The sequence below is a fragment of the Choristoneura fumiferana genome, chromosome 3, assembly GCF_025370935.1.
Source record: "Choristoneura fumiferana chromosome 3, NRCan_CFum_1, whole genome shotgun sequence".
Taxonomy (NCBI): domain Eukaryota; kingdom Metazoa; phylum Arthropoda; class Insecta; order Lepidoptera; family Tortricidae; genus Choristoneura; species Choristoneura fumiferana.
This window is the reverse complement of record NC_133474.1, coordinates 9,398,285-9,423,145: the sequence shown is the minus strand read 5'-3', so window position 1 is coordinate 9,423,145 and position 24,861 is coordinate 9,398,285. Positions and strand designations below refer to the sequence as shown.

The following is a 24,861-nucleotide window of genomic DNA, read 5'->3' as shown; positions in this document are numbered from 1 at the left end:
TGTTGGTGCTTTACGATACCAGGCACCTGATGACATTTTAGACCTCTATGATGCGCAACTGGTCGTTTAAAAAAGAATCAAATTCGAAATTATCGATTCATTTTTATTCTTTCCTGTCACTCCCCCTCTATGTAGGTACTAAACTACGTATTAAATAAATAAAGTGAACACTGTGATAAACCACTAAATCAGAAAGTGGCTTGTTTTAATAAAAGCAGCATGTAACAGGGGGTATATAGCTAGTGCCACGAGAGTTGAAGTGAATGATTACGCACACATCTACAAAAAGAACTGTTGCACAATTGTAAATGTCAAAATCCTTATATGTGTGTCAAAATATTGTAGCTGTGTGTGTAATCATTCACTTCAACTTTCGTAGCATTATAACACAGTACTGTTAAGCCTTTAACCCTGATGCCTATATACTTTGTGAAACCTAATCCAAACCTCGTTTAGTTTTCTATCACTGGCCTAGACACTAACTTGAAGCTTGGATGAATTTCTCAAACGAGCTATAAAGCAGGGCACCTACTGATTCCAAACCTTCCTTTCTCACTTTATTATTTTGCTCCTCTTATCTCTGTACCGGCCTTGCTGCCCGGACCAGATCAACAATGAAACCCTTCGACACTCCAAGACAACCTGAATACTTTAACCAGCCTCCTCGACTATCCGCACTAATAATTCATAATTCGTTTATTGCATTTTTATAGGTTTTAGAAGATTTTATAAGTAATTACATGTAAATAACATGCATAAACACCGCCATGGCTGAGGCCAGTACTTTTTATGATAATTAAGAGCAGTGTGTAGTAGTACAATTGTATAATATTATATTTTATTATTTTATAACGACACCTAAAACTCTACGATCTTCTTACCAGTTAAAACTTAATCTATGCGTTCAAAAACCATAGGTTATGACCAGCATAACGACATTGGATTCTATTATGAACACGGCTGTATCGTCATGGAGAAATCTGTATCGTTATGAGATTTCATACATCATAACAGCACGGGGGGGGGGGAGCAATCCGCGACCACGTGCAGCAGCACGTCGTCGCGCGCACAGCGGGCGCAGCTCGTGGGGCAGACATACCTACCTAGTTCTCGTTAATGCAGGTCATTCTCAATGGTTCTTGAACACATGATAGAGGATTTAATATATGGATATAGATAAAATATTGTATGCAACTGTACGTAATTAGGCCTTAAAACACTCATGTGACCCTTTAATGAAACTCGGCTACGCATCGTTTCATAAACCCACACTCGTGTTTTAAGGACCCCTATTACGATACAGTTGCATAAAATACTATTATTACACATAAAAGACATGAAATAACAACTTTGTTAGTACAAATAGAAAAAAATGGGTATTTTCTAGGAATTTGTGTAGGTATGTCCTTAAGTTCCCAACCTGTTATTACAATTCAATCCTCTTTTCTATCGAGCTGGAAACTTTTGCCGACGTTTATTTAAATTTTCAGTTAAATTTAATTCACTTTTCTATTTGTTTCCAGGTAACAATCAATGAGTCTACTTATCTCAACTGAAGCACGAGTGAGTAGCAAAAGAATACGAAACTGTGAAGCTTTTATATTATTTACGAACATTTTAATTGTTCTCAAAGAGTTGGACTTTCCCGCTAAATCTGTTCTGTCTTGATGCAGTGACTTAAACTAATTTATATCCGTGCCGTTTAAATTGTAAATTCAAAAGTAAAGGTCAGAAGTTATCACGACTTAATAAGATTGCCATGGTCGTGGCTAAACCTATTTTGTTAACTCGCTTAACGTCTGGAACTAAGTTCCGGTAAAACTGCCACCCACTTAAGAGTTACCAGGTATTTTTATTCATAGGTTCATTTGAATTAAATTAAACCGCTTTGTTATTAAAGAGAGTGCTTTATATTATAGAATTTCAGGAATAAAAAGCTAATTCTTTTTTTATAGATAAAAAAACATAAATGGAATACTATGTTTCTTTGTATGAATAAAGAACTAAGAAGGAACTTGTAGAGTTAGCAAGTAGTATTTCCAACTAAAAATGTCTTCAATGTAAAAATTATTTAAATAATAAATCATGATCTAAAAAATTTCAAAAGCATGATGTTGCTGGCATAAAACTAGCAATTTCCTTATTATGCACAACAACTTTGGAACAATAAAATGCAACGATGTTTAGGCGAGTTCGTCGGAGCGTCGCATGTCAGCTCCATCGAGGTGGCGTGAGAGAACCCAGAATTAAATAGTGCTATGTAAGCAGCTTCGTAGCACGGAATGGACTAAGATTTGCATGCTAACTCAGTTTTCATAAGTAATAGTTTCGTTTAGCTGTAATAACCCGCCCAACTTTGTTCGGAACGAGCCAACTTGACGTTGACTGCGAAATATTTAGAATTTGCGAAGAAATGGTTCGAGGTACGTAAGAGCTTACAATAATGCTCTAAAATTATTGGGATTTTAACGTATACATATCGTAAGTTATAGTACTTGCCTTTTCATCAAATATGGAGGTAAAATCTCCAGAAATACCCAATATCGTATTAACGGGCAGTTGGTGTTATTATTACTATTTACATTTTATAAATACCCACTGATTAAATATGTGTAGCCCCGAGAAGGAGCAAATATTACTCCATTAATTTAAACAAAGGTGTTTAAAGTTGCAACTATTTTATAAAATTCTTACTAACATTTTCACGCACTTACTGTAGGTACTCAATCGATCATGATGAAATTTGGTATGCAGATAGTTTAACAAAAGCAGATATTATTATGATACTTTTTTTAAATTGAATAATTCCCGCGGGATAGCGATAAACGAATTCTTGGCAAAAAAATTGCAGGTAGCTAGTTTGTTATAAAGCTTAGCATTGTCAAGCTCGTGGCCCACTTTGTCCATCCCACTTTACTCACCTTATTTACGACGGCGTTGTTTAAGTTGGCAATCTTGTTCTAATTTACGCAACAAAGAGAATGCAATTTATAATAACAACCGGTAAACTGATCCAAAGCGGTAAAAATTAAAAGGGTTAATGATATTTTGAATATGAAACTACCGTGAGACTCACTCATTTTAAATATAATGACCCGGACGTTTAGCTAAACTCGATTTAAGCCGTGAGTTATCCGGGTCATTATATTTAATATGGGTTAATGATATTTCTAGGTAGCAATAAATAACTTACAAATTGTTAAACGTATCCCGGGGCACGGGCGCTCTCAGATGCGGGATTTTCCTGAATAAGTTTTTCCACTCAAACTTTATTCTCACCTCAACTTGCGCCATCTGTCTGTTACTTATATTCTTACTTCAAATGATTTAGTTTACCAGCACTCGGCAAGAAAATATTTTCTTTTCAACTACATCAGACGTATGAATGCACAATGCCGGCGTCGGCGACGTAGCGATTTTAGTGACAATAAGTTTACAACAACTACTTGGAACTTCGTTTTATTGATAATGAAATGATAGGAATTGTATTTCATTTGCTTCTTTCACAGAATAACAGACTCAGTGAGACTAACTAAACTTTCTCATCAAGCAAAAGTTTATTATTGTATTGTAAATTTTAGAAAATGTTTGAATGCAGTTTTGATTCTTTTTAAAGTAAAAGAATGTTTCCTTTAAGTAAAATGAGCTAAGTACTTAATTTAAGGCGGTTTTCCTCCAGGGCCCATCAATATTTTCCACTCTGTATAACTTAGTAACTTCTGTATCTCAAATATCTGTTTAAATTTTTTATTTAAACGTCAATAGATCGTGGCGGGCGATAGCGTCACTGTGTACTGACCTTCCACTATGTATAAGGTGAAAATGGAATGTACAATGTTTTCAAATCAAACTTTTGTAATCTTGGTGAAATTCACCGTCCTCCCAATTTCATCTTTTGATGTTACTAAACAAACTTTCGGGTTTTTCACGTTTTTCCTGTCATGTCATGTTTTGTTTTTTTATGAGAGATACTAAATGAAATTATTTTAAGACTATAACGATTTAAACTTCCGTGAGTTTCACTCATAGTGAAAATACCACCAACGGGACTTATCACGCTCACACAAACGAGTAATATTTACCTCGACGTTTCGGCAACATTGCAGTGGCCGTGGTCACGAGTAGACTGATGTGTGGGGTGTGAAGTCTGCCTAGCCACCAAACCATGTAACCAACCAATAACTAAAACCATGTAACCAGTCTCTTTTATTTATAATTTCATTTTAGTATAAAACGTCGTTATTTATAATTGGAATTCAGGTCACATTACTTTTGAACAAGACCGGTTGATTATATCAAAACCACAAAAATGATTTAGTCAGTTCAGTGATCAATTCCTGTACCTTGTGTAGATAATTACACATAATAACAGTAAATTGGTTTAACGAGTACATTTCCAAAACAATCACTGTGCAATTGTTTGGTCAATTAGGCACGTTATTTGTTTGACATCAGCGCACCTATAACTAAATGATACTGAAATTAATGTTTAATTCGCTGAATATCCGAATTATTTACCGTATCCGTAGTATAAATAAATAAGTTTATCAAGTATTTTCAATACGAATGTCTATTCATAATATCTCACGAGTAAATCCTAAGTGATCCCTGCCAGAAATTATACATTGAATCGGTCGGGCCTATTTGTGTGGGTTACGTTTTCATTATGATTGATGCCCTAACGGAATAGATCCAGGGTAAACTTTACTATAAAAATGTGCTTGACCTTCACCTCGCCGTCTATACTGCTGGTTCGGGATAAATCGACGAACTGATACTAAATCCTTGAAATGCTCCTGTATTCTAACTGCTATTGTTGTCTTTTTGTCACTTGAGGAGCCGTTTTTCCACTAGACGTTGACTTTCACTGACTTTATGTTAACTCTTTTGTTACCTAATAATAATGTGATGCAAGCTTTTATTACACTTTCCTGTTTGTTTTTATCTGTCCGTTTTAACCTTTCATTAAACTCCAATTGTAGTTAAATGAAAAATTGATGGTCAGTCTTTTGACTACAAACTGGAATTCTCGAGATATTTATTTCCACAGCATGTTGTTAATAACTGAACACAGTTTCGTCAACGAATTTTTATTAAAGCTGAAAATCACTTACACCTCAACATTACATCCCTCGGTACCGATTCGTAAATCGCCGTAAGATAGTACCCAATAAAGTTGCCGGTGGCTCAAGTCTGTCATAATTTTGAACACGTTCATAAATCCATCAATATTTAAGCTCTCCGGCCACAATATTTTCCTTGCCGGTCCCCGGCGCGAGAGGCGCGTCACACGTGCCTCATAAATTCCGATAATCCATGACCTGTGCACATCGTGTCGGTATATTCGGGGCATTGTATTATGAGCATGTTATGTGGGCGGATGCCGCTAAGACTTCATGATTCAATACGACGCCATGCCTAGACGTATAACAGAAATTTGGCACGAGCAATTACAGGCCTAAGTTAGCACAGGGACTCCGTGAGCGTACGCCAGTGTGTGGTATAGTTTAGTTTCACGTCAAACTTCTTCCATTTTGAGGCTGTTATCTCTTTTATTTTAATAGTTATACTTTTTTTACAAGACTGTAGTTTAGGAGGCTTTATGCAAATTTTGTATTTTTTTACATACGACTTAGAAACACCACACTGCGCTCTAAAACATGCATCGTGGACGTAGGTAAGGCCACAGCGAAGCTCAAATGGGACTGGGCAGACCATGTCTGCCGCATGCATCCATATAGGTGGGCACAGGTCGCCACACAGTGGATGCCCCACGATGGCCATCGGCACCGCGGCAGGCTAAGGCGGAGATGGCGGGATGACCTAGACGCGTTTTCCAGCCAAGACGTATTATTATTTACTAACAGGCATATTCGAGTGTGTGTAGTTGTTTACATATCATCCATCGATGTTGAATTTGTGGGTTCACATAGATACTTCTGAACTAGTATTAAGATCCTTATACTTCTTCAAAGTATAATTTAATTTGATTTTAGTATATTATGCAACTGTATCATAATAAGAGCCATTGAGACACGAGTGCGAGTTTATGACATGAGGCGAAGCCTGTCATGTCATAATAGATACGCATGATAGTGTCTCAATGGCTGATTATGAATAGTTGCATACATTACTTTTTCTATAATGGACTATAAATGAATTTTTCGATTTTAAAGGTAGCAAATTACTGCTAACTTCCATTGCCGCCTGTTTTATTTCTGGCTTGTAATTCACCAAAGCCACACATTCTCACAGATAAAAAGTTGTTTAATAGTGATGAACTCCTATATTTCTTTCAACTTTGAAGAACTCCGTGCAAAACCAAAATAAATTCCCGCTATTTTGAAACTTTTTTTTTTCACTAACAACCTTAGAATGGACCCGGGAACTTTAGGGGATACATCCAAATTAAATAATGTTTCAATATTAATATTTGATAATAACTGTAAAATACATTTATTGTCCGTTATGTAAGTATTTATTATTCAATAATTGTTTTGTAAACATATTTTAATTAATCTATAAAGTCGACTTAACAATAGTTAAGTAGACTGGTGAAGTTTTTTTTTCTTAATTTTAATTTCCGCCATTTGTAGTGCGAAAAAGAACATTGTGAAACGAAGTCCGTGCTGAAACGTTTCACAAAAAAATGACAAAGTTGCAATCACACAATGCACCTCATTGGATTACCGATAGCGATATCGTTAGCAGCACATTGTACGAGTACTACGCAAGTAGAAAAAAATCTTTGTATTATTATGTACAAAGTACGAAAGGGTACAATGGACTTCCTATGTTAATTAAAGAAGCTTTACAAAGTCATGACCCATTGTACTAATAAAATCTTAAGTCAGAGCCCAGTTCTGAGGTCTATGGGGCAAAATTAAGATGAATTGTTGTGCTATGGGGTGTTATGGGCACGTTTACATTCGGCGCGTGGCTCGCATCTCCCAACAAATTGTATTAGAGGACACCAATACGTGACGCGTTAACGATGCCTTAAAACGAAGCATTGTAGGCACTATTATTATTCCGTTAAAGTATAAAGTTGCGTCACACGTGTTATTTGCATCACCCATTATCGTGACATTTTTGTGAACATCCATTTTTCTATTGGGCGAATTATAAGGACTCCGCAAACGTAGTAAGGAAAGACTGACTAAATATTTTACTAAAAATTCTACTGTGGTCATAAAATTCGAGCTAGCCACGATCTCATGCATGTTATTGGCGGCGTTACTGAAAGTTTACTTCCCGGCCAGTAATAATGGAAAAAAAACTTTTTGAATCTGCGCAATCAGTTCTGAACATGAAATGATGGCGAAAATACAAACTGAGACATAGATGCACAGAAAAACCAGAAAAAGAGACCAGCGCTGGAAATCGAACCCAGGTCCTCAGCAATCCGTGCTGCGTGCTATAACCCCTACACCACCGCTGGACAAGAAAAAGAGACCAGCGCTGGGAATCGAACCCAGGTCCTCAGCAATCCGTGCTGCGTGCTATAACCCCTACACCACCGCTGGACAAAAGACTCCAAAAAAACAATCATAATGAAATAATGGCTCATAGACCGCTAGACTGCGGGTCTAAAAACTATTTAGCTGAATATAATCTGACCTAGTTAAGCCGGTACACACGTATAGCGTGCAAGTTGGCTTTGAAAGAATATTTACCTACTGTTTTGGACCCTGCGATATTGGGCTTGTCTTTTTGGCGTTTAAGGCGAGCGCTGATGTGTTTATTCAATTTGCTGTCGCTGGAAATATTGTTACCTCGCTCCTTGCCGTTCAGTTTTTGTTCGAAAACACTTGACTTTGAGACGCGGCTACTTTCGCACGGTGCATTATTCATTCTGTGTTTTTTTTCCATAAATTCAAGAAAAAATACATTCTTCGAATCTTTGAAACGGTTAGTTACTTATAGTTCTTAGTTATGTTTGCTTTTGTACTGGTATATGTACCTATTTAGATTTAATACCAATGACAGATAAAGGGTTGTCTGATTTTACTTAAATAAAATGGCTTCTATTGTAATATACGTATTATTCGTATACAAATCCAAGTTAATTTTGGTAGTCTGATCACGCGCGTACAGATAAACTTGTCTCGCTAATGGGGTTCCCGTTTTTGATGGGATCATAAAAAGACAGGAATAAATATTGTGTCCATTTGATACAATAAATTTTTTGTGATGGATGCTGTTGCGTTTGTCAACAATGTTACGTTAGCAAATCGTCGGTTCTGAAATATCCATGATCCATGATGGAGAGCAGAACGCGGAGCGTACGTAGCGAAATAAATTTAAATAAGTTTTTCCGGGAGACAATACCTACTAACTTTCATAATATTATTTGAATAAGTTTACTTGTGTAATTCCTTTTTAAAGAGTGTATTTGTCATTTGTTTATTTATTAATTCGATATACTTGAAAGGTTTAGGTAATTAACTAAGAGGCTGTTTCACCATCCATTGATTAGAGTTAACTGACGGTTAAATGTGAGGACGTCTCCGTCTATTCGAACAAAAAAAATAGAGACGGCATCACATTTAACCGTCAGTTAACACTAATCAATGGATGGTGAAACAGCCCCTAAATGTAAAAAAAAACTTCAGCTGGCAGATTTGCACCTTCAAGGGTTTTAAACATTGTAACACAGACTAGTCTAATGTATTTCAATAGAGAAATGTAAATGTTTAGATAGTTTAATGGGGGGATTTTAATATTTGAGTCACCAAGGGGCTGTTTCACCATCCATTGATTAGTGATAACTGGCAGTTAGGTGCGTTGCCGTCTCTATTTGTTTTGTTCGAATAGACGGAGACGGCATCACATTTAACCGTCGGTTAACGCTAATCAATGGATGGTGAAACAGCCCCTAATTGACGTTGTTTTGTTAAAATTTAAGTAATAACCTAAACCATTCAAGTATAATACAGTATGTTTTACTGAGACAGCTATAGACAATACAATCCTTACCTACTAAAATTATAAATACAACAGTGAGGTTTGTTTGTTACACTCAACCAATTGTGATAAAATTAGGTATGGAGATATTTTGCGACCTCGAATGGATACTTTTTACATTGTCTTTTTACCTCCTATGGATACCCTTTATCCCGAAAAATTCTATCCCGCGGTGGTAGGTACGATAAAGAATTCCTTGCAGACGAAATCGCAAGCAAAAGCTTTGATATGTAGGTAGTTAAAGGCCCTGAGAAGGGTGTACAAAGTCGCGGGCAACTGTTTGTACCTACTAAGTCCTTCTAATGTTAACATGATCAGTAAAATTAAAATCTGAATTTGTATACCTATTTATATTATTGTGCTGAAGTGTACTTTGTCTCTTTGTTATATACTTTCTGTCTATAGCGAGCTATATTGGCGCTCCGGGCTTGCGTTTAATATTATATCGATTCCAGTTTGCATATACAGAATGTTCATTTTCACGCAACTGAGCGAATATCGCGTATTTGCGGACAAACATTACATTATAAATGTTCTGAAAATATGAATGGCCAGCGTAACGTATCTACAGTGCCGTAGTTTTGCAACTTTTCTATACAACATACTTTGCAACTATACTATACTATACAACAACGTATACTTCAAACTCTAATAGGGATTAGGGACGTATTCTTGAAGAATCTAAATATGTTTGCAGTTAGATAGTTACCTAGTAAACAATATTTTGACTAATTCTCATATACTTAAGAGCTTAGAGCAACGCGGGCCTCCTACGGAAGGGAGTAGCCATTCGCTGCGTTCCCCTCGGTCAAAATACAAGCCCAACTGGGCATACGAATTTTATAAATTAACGGATTTCAAACTAGACCGAATCGAGTCGTGCGAGTGAACGCTGCAGTGCTAAAAATGCCGAATTGTTCAGTTTTCTGCTGTAAAAAGAGATCTGGGACATCAAGCTTGCAAAAGATGGTGCTACATTTCACATGTAAGTAAATTGTTATCGTATTATTGTTATTTAATTACATTTAAACAACAAAGTCGTACATTAAGCCGAGTTTAGACTTGCAAGAAAAATCGTGCAAGTTGCATTACATTGCGAGACCGTAAATTCAACGAGTCTGTAGTGGTCAATCGAGCGCCGCAATGTAATGCAACTTACACGATTTTTCTTGCAAGTCTAAACTCGGCTTTATTGTCGGATTCGTTTACCAACATCGAGTCCGCTAATCCATACAAATTGCGGATCGGTCAAGCGATAAATCCGACTTTTCGCCGATTAACAACTTAGTGATGTTACTGTCAATTTTTGAGTTTTGAGTCATCTGTACACGAATTATTAGTGTATTGTTGGATTATTTATGTGTTAACGTCGTCATTACAGTCAGTTGGCAGTTTTGTTTTTGCATGTAAGTGTGCGGAACTGCACTTGTGTGCTCATTTCCCCCCGCAACAAACGCCAGAACTATTTTAAAGGTAATCTACCGCTAAGGCTACTCCCTTCCGGTAGGAAGCCCGCGTTGCTCTAAGTATAAGAGTGACGCAGTGCCGCATCGCATATTAAGAGTTTTTCGTGAAACTTGTACTCGTATCATCAATCCCTTTTAAACGCGTCTTTTTCTAACAATACTAAGTAAAACTCCTCACATAAAGAGGCTTTTAACAAGACCTTTTTTTGAGAACTTACTAAAACATCCCCCGAATGATCCATTATCTTCTCACGAGGACAAGTTAGCGATCTCCTTCCATCTATTTTCACAAGTAATAACTAAATTTATCGTCGGACTTTCGGTCGTCGCCGTAGCGTCTTCCAATATTGGTAGTTGTGAAGTCGCGTCACGCACGCGGGCCGCGGCGGTGGGCCGGGCCGACGCCGGCGCTCTGGTCGGCGACGCGTCATTAAAGTTAAGCATCATTACTCTTGTAAAGCGACTCTCGGCGACGGAAGGCACGGGCTTATTGGGAAGTTTGTCGCCGCACAGGCCCCTCTGTCGGCTGCTAATCCTCCGCTTTATTGGTGTTGTAACAAATGATCCGGCGGAGGCGACGGCGACAGTGTGAGGCGTGTCGTGTTACCCCATATGCTAATTCGCGAGTTCAAACCGCGAGAATAATGATCGCGCGACGCGTAGGTATGAGCGTACCGGTGGGTGTAGCGCTAGCGCCTGGTGTAACGAAGTTCCAAGACGCCTCTATTGATAGTCATACAGCTTTATTGGATTTCGTTCAATTTGCGAGTATTATAGTTAGCGGTGTTGCGATCCCGTTTCCAAAGTTAGGTGTATCATAATAATTAACTATGAATTAACTAAATCTTAAGACGTCTACATGATTTTATTTGTTTTCTTAAATTACCAACATTTTTCTGAGCACCTAAGGAAAATGGCTTCCCGCGTTTTTATTATCTTAACTTAAACTGCCGTTATCACTTTTGTCCATCTTGGTATCGTATAATATAAGCCATTCGGCAGTAATTTTAATCATCACTAGCCGTTACCCACGACTCCGTCTGCGTAAAATTTGTTTATAGCTATCCCGCGGGAACTATGCAGTTTTCAGGGATAAAAACTATCCTATGTCCTTCTCTGGGACTCAAACTATCTGTATACCGAATTTCATCTGAATCGTTTCAGTAGTTTACACGTGATGAGGTAACTAACAAACAAATAAACAAACAAACAGACTTACAAACTTTCGCATTTATAATATCAATGAGGTTTCAGTTGATTTTCTTTAGAACTGTATCAAATTCCAAACTTGCAAAGTTAATCTTAGGAACCAAATGATTTGCCAATTTGTAAATTACAGATTTTTTGATAGAACTGCCAAATTAAGATACTTATGCCGAGACAAAATTGGACAGTATTCGACAGAACAGAAATAGATGGATTGAGTTGAAAAGAACCATTGTGATCATTATTATTTTACTCCTACCTTAAAGGCCGCGGCAACGCACTTATGTGACGCTTCTGGTGCTGCAGGTGTCTCGTTTTCCCCCTATTCCATAAAAAAAATCAACAACATCCAATTTTGCCAATTTTTCATACTAAAATAATTATATATCGCAGTCGTTCGCCAACTTCCAAAAAGTTAACAAGTCCTAGCTTTTATGTCTTCAGTAGAGTCAAAAGTTCGCTCATAAATAAGTCATACTACTTACTAAAACAAAGTTCAGTGATGTTATCAATCTACGCGTAGACGGAAATCAAAACTACCATCGCCGCCGACTCCAAGAAAATACAGAAGAAAAAACCGGTAAACAAAACTTTACAAGTAAAAACTTCAGCCGCTTTGAGGTGAAAAACAGATAGTATATAAATATTCGTAGACAGTGAGATCCCACGCACAGTAAATATACTTTTATTCCAACTCGCCATTAGTAAATGGCGCGGGCAAACGCATTCCAAATTCGACTCGCGACTTCTAATTAGAGAGGACAAGCCGCCCTTTCCTTCCGACTTCCTTTATTAATGGAAGAGTCCGTTCCAATTGATTTCATATTTTACATCTTTTGTTTAGTCTGAAGCATTAAATACACAAAGGACTTTTGACGTGGCCATTACACGCTTGTAGGTACCGGATTTGTGCAGGTCTTTGAAGCCATCTTTATTATTAAATACCGGAATCTTAGGATTGCCAGTATTCCTTAATATTTAGGGATTCTGAAGTAAGACCATGACGTTTAGTTAAAGTAGAAAATATAATTTATAGTTGATGCCCGCGGCTTTGCCCCCGTTGTAATTTTTCTAAATTTTCTTCCATAAAAACTCGAAATGTGTTTATGCACTTTGCGCCTTGATGAGACGCTCACCAGCAAAATATGATCCAAACTTTTTGAATCTTGCTGTGTTTTCTTTGGCATTATATACAACTAGCTTTTGTCTTCGACTTCATCTGCCAAGTATCTGTTAACAGAGGTTAACAGTATCCCGTTTTAAATGCCTATAACCTGCTTTGTTTAATTAAACTTACAAAGAATTAGTGGCGTGGCGCCTTGACAACTCAGTTCGGTTTGCCAATGTAAAAGTTGTGTACACTAACTGCGAGATGTGGTCCAAAGATATAGTAAGTACTTACTGCTTCTTGCACTTTCCGGGTTGCCTAACGAAAATGTCCATACCACGCCACTGCTAAATATTTTATACAATGGCTAATATGGAAGTTTGTTAGTAATAGAAAAACTTTTAAATGATCACTCTGCGTATTGACGTACATTTACATCACGTTGTTATATTTAAGTGATTTTATTAAAGCCACAGGAAGTTTACGCTTTTAATTGTACAAAGTGTGCTTGTTTGATAGCATTTGCGTAATTCAACCGCTCACCGACATGCCCAGGTACAGGGGATGTTTCCCTTAAAACACCACATTTACCGCCCACATTCCAGCGAACTTACTTATTAACAGAAAACGTTACTTAGTGGAGTGAGTCCACCTGTGAAATTACATTTGAAATGCGTCGCATGGCAATGCGCTGCCCGGCATGAATTACGCATAGAAACGGCCAATGAGCGCGTAATAATGCAGCTGCACAGTAGTCGTTGCGTTTCCTGAAAAGTTAAAAAAAACGCGTTTTTTTTGACGGATTTAACTCACATTCTAAAGTCGAAAAAATAGGTAGCTACGTACCTACGTATGGTTTACGCGCAGTGTCGGTAGAATTACAGTTGAAATGTGTTCGGTGATTGATTTTTGATGAAAGAATCGTTTAGGGGATAACATGATGTCGGAATCCAATATGGGTATGTAAACGCTAATGTAAAAAATATATCCAAGTTGAGCATCAAATTATGACAACAGGGTCGTTCATCTTTTAACAAATTTAAATCTAAGTTGGGGGCGGACAACCATAAGCGTAAATGGTGTCAACAAAAATGTGGTGAAATATATGAAGATATAATTTGGTATAGGGAAGTTCAGCCAGACAAAGGACCCCTTTACAGTGTTGCCAACTCCTAGAAACTCGAGTCGAAAGTCGAAACTCAAAATCAAAAGTCGCTAAAAATAATTCCACCTGGAGCGAGCGAACCCACGACTTTGACTGGGAGAGACACAAGAGGCCACTGGTGGTCTGAAAGGTAGGGAAACGAAAAAAAAAACAATTTAAATTAGAAGATTTCCGAATTCACTGAATTTGATTTGTTTTTTTTTTAAATAGTTTAAGCTATAGCATAAACGAATAGGAACTTAAGTTAAATAAATTAATTAATTAAATTTAATGTGTTTATTTCAATACCTACATAATAACAAAAAAAATCTTCCGCAAATAAAGTTTGGATTTAGTGCGTTAGCGCGTTTGTCGCTTTCCATATAGATCTCTTGGCACTGCACTGTATAATTCTCGTCGTCGTCGAGTTGGCATAAAATGTATCCATTATTGGTCCTAGAACTGTTAAAAATTGTATTCCAAAAGTCGTCAGATAAGTCGCTAAACCATTTTTGTCGTCTAAACTTTTTTTTGGTCGCTAAGACAAGTCGCTAGTTCTAGCGACAAAGTCACTAAATTGGCAACACTGCCCCTTTATTTGGTTTCGTACAGATGAAGTGTGGTCTTACCGCAGGTCCAACAAAATACATGCGAATTTAATACACATATTTTTAACCAAATGCATGGTGTGGTGATAAGTAAAAAAGCAATTCGATAAACCTTATCAGATGGATTAAAATAAAAACATTATAAAACAAATTATGTGTTCAAATAAAACACTCAACTCAATACTGTATTTTAAGTAAAACAAATTGAAAGGTTTTATCAGTTTCATTGCTTCTTACACGGCATTTTTTAGGGTTCCGGAGCCAAAATGGCAAAAACGGAACCCTTATAGTTTCGCCATGTCATCTGTCTGTCTGTGTGTCTGTCCGTCCGCGGCTTTGCCCAGGGACTATCAATGCTAGAAAGCTATAATTTTGCACGGATATACATATATGTAAACTATGCCGACAAAATGGTACAATAAAAAAATAAAAAATCTTGGGTACCTCCCATAGACGTAAAGTGGGGGTGATTTTTTTCTCACTTAATCTTGTAATGTGGGGTATCATTGGATAGGTATTTTAACACCATTAAAGGTTGCTAGAACAATTTTTTGATTCAGTGATTTTTTTTTGCAAAATATTCAAGTTTAAAGTGCAAATTTTGATTCAAATCGAGCATCGAGCGTCTATAAACCTAAACCGGTGGGAGACATTTGAAAAAATTCAGGATGGTAATAAGTAAGTATATCAAACTTACAAGGAAAACTATAACGGTTAAGTTATCTTGAGAATTATAAGTAGCTTAAGAGTAAATAGCCCTTTTGTTCTGAGAGGAGGCCTGTGCCCAGCAGTGGGACGTATATAGGCTGGGATGATGATGATGAAGAGTAAATAGCAGCCTAAGGTATACCTAAACTTGTATTATTCCGTACAAAATACGAAATCCTTTGTCCGACACACTCTTGGCCGGTTTTATTATAGTAAGTACTTCAACGTAGTATCTGGCCAATTTGTTTTATTTGTTAAAACTGAAAACTATGTCAACAGAACCCTGAATGAGATATTAAATTTCACGTTGGAATACTGGATACCGCCCAAAGTTATTACTTTAATTTTTCACGCACCTACTTTTTTTAACAATTCCGACTTGATCCTCCACTTTAAATATGTCCCAATTTTTCGATGTACCTACATCTCCACGGAGTAAAAAATGGGTCTACGCAAGACCCGAATACGAAACGGGTGGTGGAGAATTTTCAACATATTTTCTTGTATGGAGGCAACAATATCGGATGCGAAGGTCAACTGTCTGGTATAAAGCAAATTTATTCTGTTCGTTCGGTGTATTGGCTCATATAAGTGGCGATCTCCGCGACGACGGCAGTGGAATGATAACGGTCTAATTTCGGCGGCCGCGGCTCTGCCATACGCCCTAAATTACATTGCGGCTTTGCATCCTCCCTGAAAGGTTTTATTCATAAATCTACCGTAACGCTTTCATAAAGATGCGGGGAATCGTGCCCCGCTGATATTAATGGCAATTTAAAATACTTTTCGAATGCCTAACTCGACCGTTATCCAAATGAGCTTTTTTATGAACTCGCGTATTAATTACATTTATAATGCTCCAAACGTTTTTATTGACTCTGCGACTTTTTGCGGCGTTCTACTTTATGTACTCGTCGTTATTTCGCATTCATTTCAAACCACTCTGAATTAATACAATACGTGCTAGGAGGTAACCGTTTCGAGTAAAGACAACGAATTCCCAATTTTATTTTCCATATCATGACTCTCATTTTGTAATATAGTACTCAACAGAAAACTGTACCATGATCGAAATTAGTGTAAGCAGCAAGGCCTTTAATTAAAGTCGAGAAAACTACTTGATTCGAATAATCGTATTTTTTTTATTTAGCCATACTGGGCAAAGGCCTCTCCCTCAGATTCCCAACTTTCCCTGTCGGCAGCTAAGTCTTGCCAGTCGTTTCTGAATGCGTCCAAGTCGTCCCGCCACCTCGTCTCGGTGTGCTGTGTCACCGTAGACCATCTTGGGGCGCCCACTGGGTACTAACCTGTGCCTATCTCTCCGGGTGCATAATAATAATAATAATAAGACTCTCGCTAGATGGCTGGATCAAGGGCCAGATACAGAAGGCGGTACTTCTGGACACGGCACGCATCGTCCGGAGGTTCCTCACTCTGCGGCCCTGACCACCGGTAGCTTGGGCCCTACCCCGTTACCGGCGGCAAACTAGATTAGGTTTTTATAATATTTTTATTTTATATGTACTTTTCTGTATTTTACTTTTTATAACTATTATAAAAACCTAAACCTAAGAATGAAAGAAAAATAAAGAACATAATAATAAATGTTTATTGAGAAAATAAACGTGCATGCGACAAATATACCCAGCACAGTTCGATACCTGCCTGGCGGTTTTTCTTCCAACGTCTGCTATGCACGTTTTCGAGCGCAGTGTGGTGTACCGGATCTGATCTGTCGTTTTGCCACCCAAAATACTGCCCTCCATAGCTCTTTGCCAAATCTTCAACTTAGACTTCTGAATCTCGGTTAAGGACCATGTTTGGGCACCGTAGGTGAAAGGGGCAGTATGCACGAGTCGACGAGTTTCCGCTTACCTATGTGACAGTGGAAGGTTGCCCTTCAATAGCTTCTTCATCGACCAGAAGCTCTCCCAGGAAATCGTCGATGCGTCTTTGCACTTGTTTGTCCTGTCTATTGCTGAAAGAGAGACCCAAGTAATGTACTCGTCGACGTATTGTATGTCGTGCCCGTCTACCTCAATTCTAGATACGTTTTGTGCTATTGATCATAAATAATATAATCTGAAATAAAAATCAAAATTAAAGCGTTTGTTCTATAAGTATAGGCCGCAAAGAGCGCTTTTATACTTATTCACTTTTTTTACTTTCTCTCTGTCTGTCTTGCTGCTCCGACCGGCAGCGGCCACTCGCCATACGATCTCCACCACCGTTGGACGACCTCCTATTTACTTTAGTTAAGATCAAAATTAAGAATATTTATTGTAATTAGACGGCGATTAAACCAGCCTTAATTTACAGTCCGCGATTTTATTTAATGTTCCGTAGGACCCTAACAACCAGCACTTTCGGAAAGATCATCATTGCCAAGAAGAATGCGTCGCAAGAAAATTGGCAGAAGGTATACATGACCTATATTGACTATGAAACCATACCTAATGGAATACTTAACGGAACCGCAAATGGACCGCGCGTCATGGGCAATGATCCTCGGTAGATGGCTCTGCAGATCTGAACAACTGCAAAATTATAATTAAACAAGGTAATCCAATTATCGCATTGTCAGTGGCCAAAAAACACAACTAATCGTGCTTCTACTACGAGTAATATTTAACTAAATGAACGCCACTTAATATCAAGCGTCGAACCGCCCAGTGCAGTTAATATGTAGATAGAATTGCTGCTGCACTCTGTACGAAAATCTTAAATTTAAATCTATGGCGTTTTGTCTGAGCGAGTGACGGGCCGGCGCGCCTGATTGGATCGCCAAACATTGACTGTGCTAATAGGGTACGCTAACGCCATCCGATTTGCCTAATGAGGAACGATTCTCGCTGAACCCAGCACAAGAACATTATGCAAACTTCTGTTTGACTTCTATATTACCTTCCTCACTGTCTTAATCACAAATACAACAATATCACTCCCGCTGAGAGATTATCTTCCGAAATGCTATTAACGGCAATTGTCTCAAGTATTTCGCTTTCGATTTTTAAGGGTAATCGCGGATTATTTACTTCACAGACGCTGCTGAAGCGAAGGTCAAATATATTTATTCCGGCTTATTAAGTATTTATATGATTGGATAAAAGATATTGAATTTGTCGAAGAATTTCATTTTCACCTCAGCAGCTCAAACAGGCAGAATTAATAGCTATTTATGCAACAAGAGAGCAAAGTTGTTTTTTGTTGCGAGTGTTGATTTTGAATTCCGAGTAAGGGAAGGATTCTATGATTCTAGGTTAGAATCCTGAGAGCAGCAAGGGATTCAAACACACGAGATGCAAAAAAAAACTTTGGTCTCGTGAGACACGTACAATTTTTCACCTCATTAGCGAGAGCTTAATTTAAATGTAAACCCACATTAAACTACCTGTTTACAAAATAAACACATTTTTTTAAATAAAATCCGATTATTAAGAAACAAATATAATAATCACACTTAAAAACCTCAAGTACTCAAAAATTATACGAACAGTCGCGATTACATCTTTGAAAAGTCACAGAAAGTTAAAAATGCCAAACATTGTTGAAAAGTGGTAAATAGAGAGGTTTTGAATTCGGAACGAAAAAGTGTCCAGCATAAAAATAAACCTATAAATATGATTTTATTAGGATTTCTATTGTTTAAAACATGAATATAAATAGATTACTTGCAAATTTATTGAATTTGACAAATATTTGATCCAACTTTAAGAGATAGGCAGTATACGGAACGATTTTATTAAAAAAAAACAAGAGCAGAGGCTTTCGTACAACGAGGTTGCACTTTATTAAAAGAGTGGGATTCTAACATTTCGGAAATATTTCGCTGTCATATAATTCACTATGTTTTATTTTTTATCGGAGACTTGATCATTGTCTGGCATTCTTAAGTTTTAAAGATAATGGCGACCGGTATGAACCATTTTCGAGAAAAAGTTTTAAATATGATTAAGTAAGTACTATTATTATTTCTTAATAATCTGATTATGTTTTAATGTTTTTGATATATCTGTCTTCAAAATATAAGTGGTTTTATTTTAACCTATAATACGTTCTCGCTGCTCAGGTATCTCCCGTGTGTTTGTATCCCTCGCTGATCTTAGGATTCTAACCTAGAATCACTCGCTGTCGCTCGTGATTCAATTGTAGAATCCTTCGCTTAATGGGCATTCAAAATCAACACTCGCACCAAAAAACGACTTTGCTCTCTTGTTCCACAAATAACTATTGTATACGTTCTGTGATAACCATTGGACTAGAGCTCTAAAAAAAATCTATATTCTAATAAATATATAAGTAATCACTCCGCTTAAGTTTTTTTTTTTCTTTTTTTTTGAGGCTTTGAACACTCCAGGTGATCATGTCAGCCTCATGGGTGCTCGCTCATGTTTCCTACACAAGGCTCCGCTTAAGTTGAGTAGGAGACGGCTAATTCGATGAATTGTATTCAAATTAAGTGTCAGTAACAATAATTTCATAAAAGGGGCTGAAGCGACATCATTAGGCAAAAGAAGCAAAATTTCAGTACTTTGTCATTAAGGTATATTCTATGTACCTAACTTGTGTTTTGCTTCGGTTCTTTAGGTACTTCAGAATATTTATAGTTAGTCACTTACAAAAATTTACTAAGTTCTTGAAGCTTGCTTCTTTGATAAGAAAAAGTACCAAAATATAGTCGTAAGCTCAAAACTTTAGCACTCTTATTGCCATAAAAAGCAGAGCCACCATAATTTACTCGCAAAGTTGCGTCTTGAAAAAGCAAAGTTATTCAAAGAAGTAACTAAAAAATGTTTACCGCCAATGCCAGCCGCTGGCGAGTCGAGGCCTCTAATCTAATAAATCTAAACAGCATATTTATATGTTTGGCCTTTTGTTTTAATATTATTCTGTCTAGGTTTCACAGAAACAGGATCAAATTTATCAGCGAAACTACTACTAAAAAGCCGCCGCAATTTGTAATTGTTCCACCTTACATCACAAAAAAAAGACATCAGCTTGAAATATTTATTGCATGTGAACTTATGCTGTACATGTACATAGGTAAATAAGTGTATGGCAACCGAACTAGTGTCGCACTTCTTTGCGAAATAATAAATTCTCTGAAGACGTTTTGGTTTAATAAAAAAACTACGCAAGTCCGATCTGCGTCGCGACAAGGAATTCCGTAGCTGCACAGTTTTCTTGCTCTTTGTATCTTAAGACTCTTTTACGGATGAAACTTGTGAACGACCCAGCCAGTGCATTTATGTTACTTTGGTAGTTTTATTTGTTCTAGTTTTTGTTCAAGATACAATTTTGATTTATGATCTTTTTGAAACCGCGGTTTAATATTTGATTGCGGTTTAAAACTAACATTTTTTCTAGGTGATTTAAAAGTAGCGGGCATGAGAGCAGCGATAGTTTCCAGCAAACTTAGGCCCGGCTCGGTCAAAAGTTACTACATGCAAACACCAAACTGAGTAAAACCAACACGGGCATTCGTGTTCCGTTTTCGCGGAACCTTAAAAATAATACAAAACCTGTTTCCGCTTACTTTGAAAGTTTCGCCGGAGTAGTTTCAGTCACCGAACATTAATCTAGTTATAATCTGAAAGACCGGTTTTTACTTTGCTAACTTCCAAAGTGTTACTACTTCACGTAAATTTGCTTTTATTTTGAAACATTGCCAAACTAAACATGCTTTACGCAAACAGTATCGATTAAATCCAGCTTATTTCAACTTATAGTATTAGCATAGATTTAGGGCGATTTATCGTAAGTCGCGCATTAGTCCCTCAAACACCTTTCAAATCACTGTCTGACCTAAAAGAAACTGTTTGAACTACTAAGTGCTACCTTTACTTACTATTTATGCCGTAATATTAACAACTTATGTCGATCTTACTTATAAGTTAACAACTTGCCTGATAGATACGTAAACAGAGGACGATTAGTTTCAACAAAATTATAAAGTAGTCCACATTTTGGATACTACAAATTTGCAGACTACAGATTTTCACTGAAGAGAACTTTACCAGAAGTAAAACCTCTTCTCACCTTTGCTGAACACCGAGCTACTCGTAAACACAAACTGTGTGTGTTGTATTTTGTGAGGTTCATGTAAAATATAAAGGTCCACACGCTGGTCCGTCGACGGAGGCGCCAGGCACGTTCCCCTTATCTTTGCTTCCGAAAACACTCCGTGCTGAATCAATATGACAAGCACTCACTTAGCTCGGATTGCTTGGTCGGTCCCGAGACCAATCGGTATCAACGAACTTTGCTGGGAATTGAATGCGGCGCTTGTAACTTTAATATGGGGAAAATATTGGGCGGCTACATTGAAAAGCAGCTTATATCGCTTGATCTTGTACTGAAGCTAAGCCTTCTTCCTCGGCTTATATTAGGGTTCATGACAGGCATGCAGATATAATTATATTTTGTTCCTGTGTTTCATCTCAACATGACAAAAGAGAAGTTTATTTAATTACATCGATTGTTTTTTATAATTTTTTTTCGAGGATTTTTTATATACCAACTTTATGACTACAGAAAAGACAACTGTTTTCTTATACTTTCTTTTATTTTTGTTTCATGTTCTGTGTATAGATAGTTATAAATGTTAACTAGTTATTGGGTAAGTCAAAATTTAGCCATACTCGTAGGTAATTGGGAAAATGAGTCACATTGTATACCCGCATTTGATGCGGTCCATCCTATACATGTCCCTTTATATCGGCTGTAGTTCAAACCATTAAGCTACTACGGCTTTATTTGATGTTACTAGCTTTTGCCCGCGGCTCCGCCCGCGTGGTATTCGGTTATCGCGCGCTGTTCCCTCGGGAACTGTGCATTTTTCCGGGATAAAAAGTAGCCTATGTCACTCTCGGGCCCATAAACTATCTCTATGCCAAAAATCACGCCGATCCGTCGCTCCGTTACGGCGTGAAAGACGGACAAACACACAAACATACAAACACACTTTCGCATTTATGGATACCGGATAATAATAGTACATTACTGTAGAGGCCGGGAAGTAGGGATTTGCTGGCCAAGCAGTATAGATGGCCGAGCGTAGCGAGGCCGTATAGGGATGCGAGGTCGGCAACCCCACATTCCGGCCGAGGCTTGTATAGTGCTTTTCTCAAACATGACATGAAATAAAACAAAAAAACAAGAAATCAAGCTGACGAGACGCTACGCTAGTCTGGTCGCCCTGTTGCGTGCGCGCTTGTCTCGCTAGCTGCTGGCGCGGCGGCTGCGGAGCGGGTGCTGTTGGCGTAGGCCGTGCCGGAGAGCGCGCGTCGAAACAAAAGACGGTCGCATTGCCGGCGAGCGGCCTGCAAAGTTGTGTGAAATCTCTTTGCAGGCCGCTAGAGTGACCACGGGCAGGCAGGCGAGCCGCAGCGCCTGCAGCGCGATACTTCTCGGCCTATTATTTGTAACACATAACGTCAATATTTCATGTCATGTTTGAGAAAAGCTATTTGTTTGGATGCAATTTCAATAAGGCGGAATTGAATTCAGATGTATGATACTTTAAACGACCCAACCTCGACCACGGAGTGATTGCTGCGCTCGATTATGACTTGACGCCGTTGCTTTTCAGACAGTAGATAGAGTCAGATATCTTGACATTTTGGTCGTCCGTTGGCGTTAATGACCTGACCTATGACACACACGGAAAAGAAAAAACAAGAAGACACGCCGCTGCAAGTCCCGGATTGTATTGAAACTAGTGTCAACGTAAATAGTCACTATTCATATACACTGAAATGTTGGCGATTATTTGGGCATGTTCTATTCGAAAAAGTAATAACTAGAACTTTACTACAAATGTATATCGTTGAAGAGTCTATTGTACAGGTTTGTAAATGAAAATTGCATAATACATATAGCAAATATTTACTTTTCCTAATACCCTCAGCTTTACCAAAAAGGAGGTCGCACAGGTGCTGAGTAGCAGGTACCTACTTCTTATAATAACACTAAACAAACTTAAGGCAAAAATTTGCATTGCAGCGTCGCTAAATTATATATTGATAACAGTTTGTGCCATTCTTGGCTTATCTCCTTCGTCTAAATCGAATGAACACAAAATTAGCATTTTATCCGATGTTATTAGTAGTCCCTTAAATGCGCCCCCACCTGCCCCCCTCCTGTCCGAGTGAGTTCTCGGGATCGCTGATTGAATCGCGCCGATTATGACGTTAATCTGTTCAATGCAAATTGGACGAGCTAGTCATTTACATCCCTTTACCAGAATTCGGCTATAAAATATTCAAATAGGCAGATATCGACGGCTATTTATTGTTTCGCTTGGATACTATTCACTCGACCTTAGATTAACGTTACTATCCTGCCTATTTAAAATAACGATTATGTCCGATGCTATTTTGTTTTACGGCGAATGGTCCCCTTAGATAGTCTCGTTTGCATGACCCGTGATCGTGTAGGTAAACCTTAACGTACGTACTTGAATGAATAGAGTGTGCCCAAAGTTTGAAATAATTTAAAACCTTGTAATAATTCAAATTAAAAATAGCTTGGTGCGGTTTCATGCTCCATGAAGCTTAGGAATAGATACTATAATTTACTCTTAATTGCATACCACATGGACACTACTTTCTTGACTCCCTGAGACGTTCTGTATTAGTTTAAATATGCTCATGATATAAATTAAACACAGGAAAAATTATGAATGTGAATCAGTTATTAATCAGTTGTTTCCTCTCAGTCCGATGTATTAAAAGTTATTAGTAAAAGTTTTATAAGGAATCTTCCGTCCTTTACATTGAGAAATAAACTGCCTCTAGGCGCGCAGACGACGAGAGCTACCGAGGTTCCTTCAACTCCAAACGCTCCTTCATTCTATCAGCACGATTTAAAGTAACAAATCGCTGATGTCTGAAGTGGGTACACAAGTTAATGAGCGGATATTTGAAAACGTCTGAAAAGATTAAATGCCCGCCGTTTCTCAACCGACAGGTATTAGGTTGCGCAGTCTATGAAGATGCAGTGATCTTAAGTAAGTGCCCGTTAGATGCTATCACTCGGGTTCTTATTGAAAATGGAATATCGAGATTGTGCTGACACGTGAAAGAATTGGATAATCTCTAGCTGTTTGCTAAAGGATTTAGAAGACCTATTTCCTACAAGCAGAAACCGTTTATAAGATTGGAATAGTTAAGTAGACGTAATAGTACCTACCTAATTAGTTATGGGACCTCTAAGACATACTTAGGTGTTGAACAACCAGTCGAATTGAGAAAATCCGCTTTTTGATGTCGGTTAAAAAGGGTAATAATTTTGAAATCTTTAATTAATCTATCCTTCTAATGAGCATCATTGTCCTTATTTTTATTTAGGGGTTATTTTTTTTCTGTTGAGGTTAATCAACAGAAAAAAAATAACCCCTTTAGGATCACTTGGTTGTTTATCTCTCTGTCTGTGAAGACTGTATTTCTCAAGAACACGTGGGGTTATCTAGTTGAAATAAATATGAGAAATTTAAGAGTAGGTATGCATCTTGCAGCTGTAATATTTTTTATTTCATGCGATTGTTTTAATGAAATTTTCAAAAGTGCTTCGTGTATCTACTTATACGACAGAACATCGTCTTGGCAATGAAATTTGGCAAGAAGTTAAGCCTCACGACACAAGTAAATAATA

The 24,861-nt window shown here is 37.7% G+C and overlaps 1 protein-coding gene and 1 long non-coding RNA gene across 3 annotated transcripts in view; one reads left to right on the top strand and one right to left on the bottom strand.

The window, feature by feature from the left end:
- The window catches only part of mbl (splicing regulator muscleblind), a 358,429-nt gene that overhangs the window by 88,207 nt on the left and 245,361 nt on the right, over positions 1-24,861 (top strand). The gene's annotated exons all lie outside the window — the stretch shown is intronic.
- Positions 13,228-14,598, bottom strand: LOC141426207 (uncharacterized). Its single transcript, XR_012451210.1, has 3 exons — positions 14,521-14,598; positions 14,205-14,353; positions 13,228-13,514 (listed from the first exon to the last, which is right to left on the bottom strand). It is a non-coding gene; the product is annotated as an uncharacterized lncRNA (long non-coding RNA).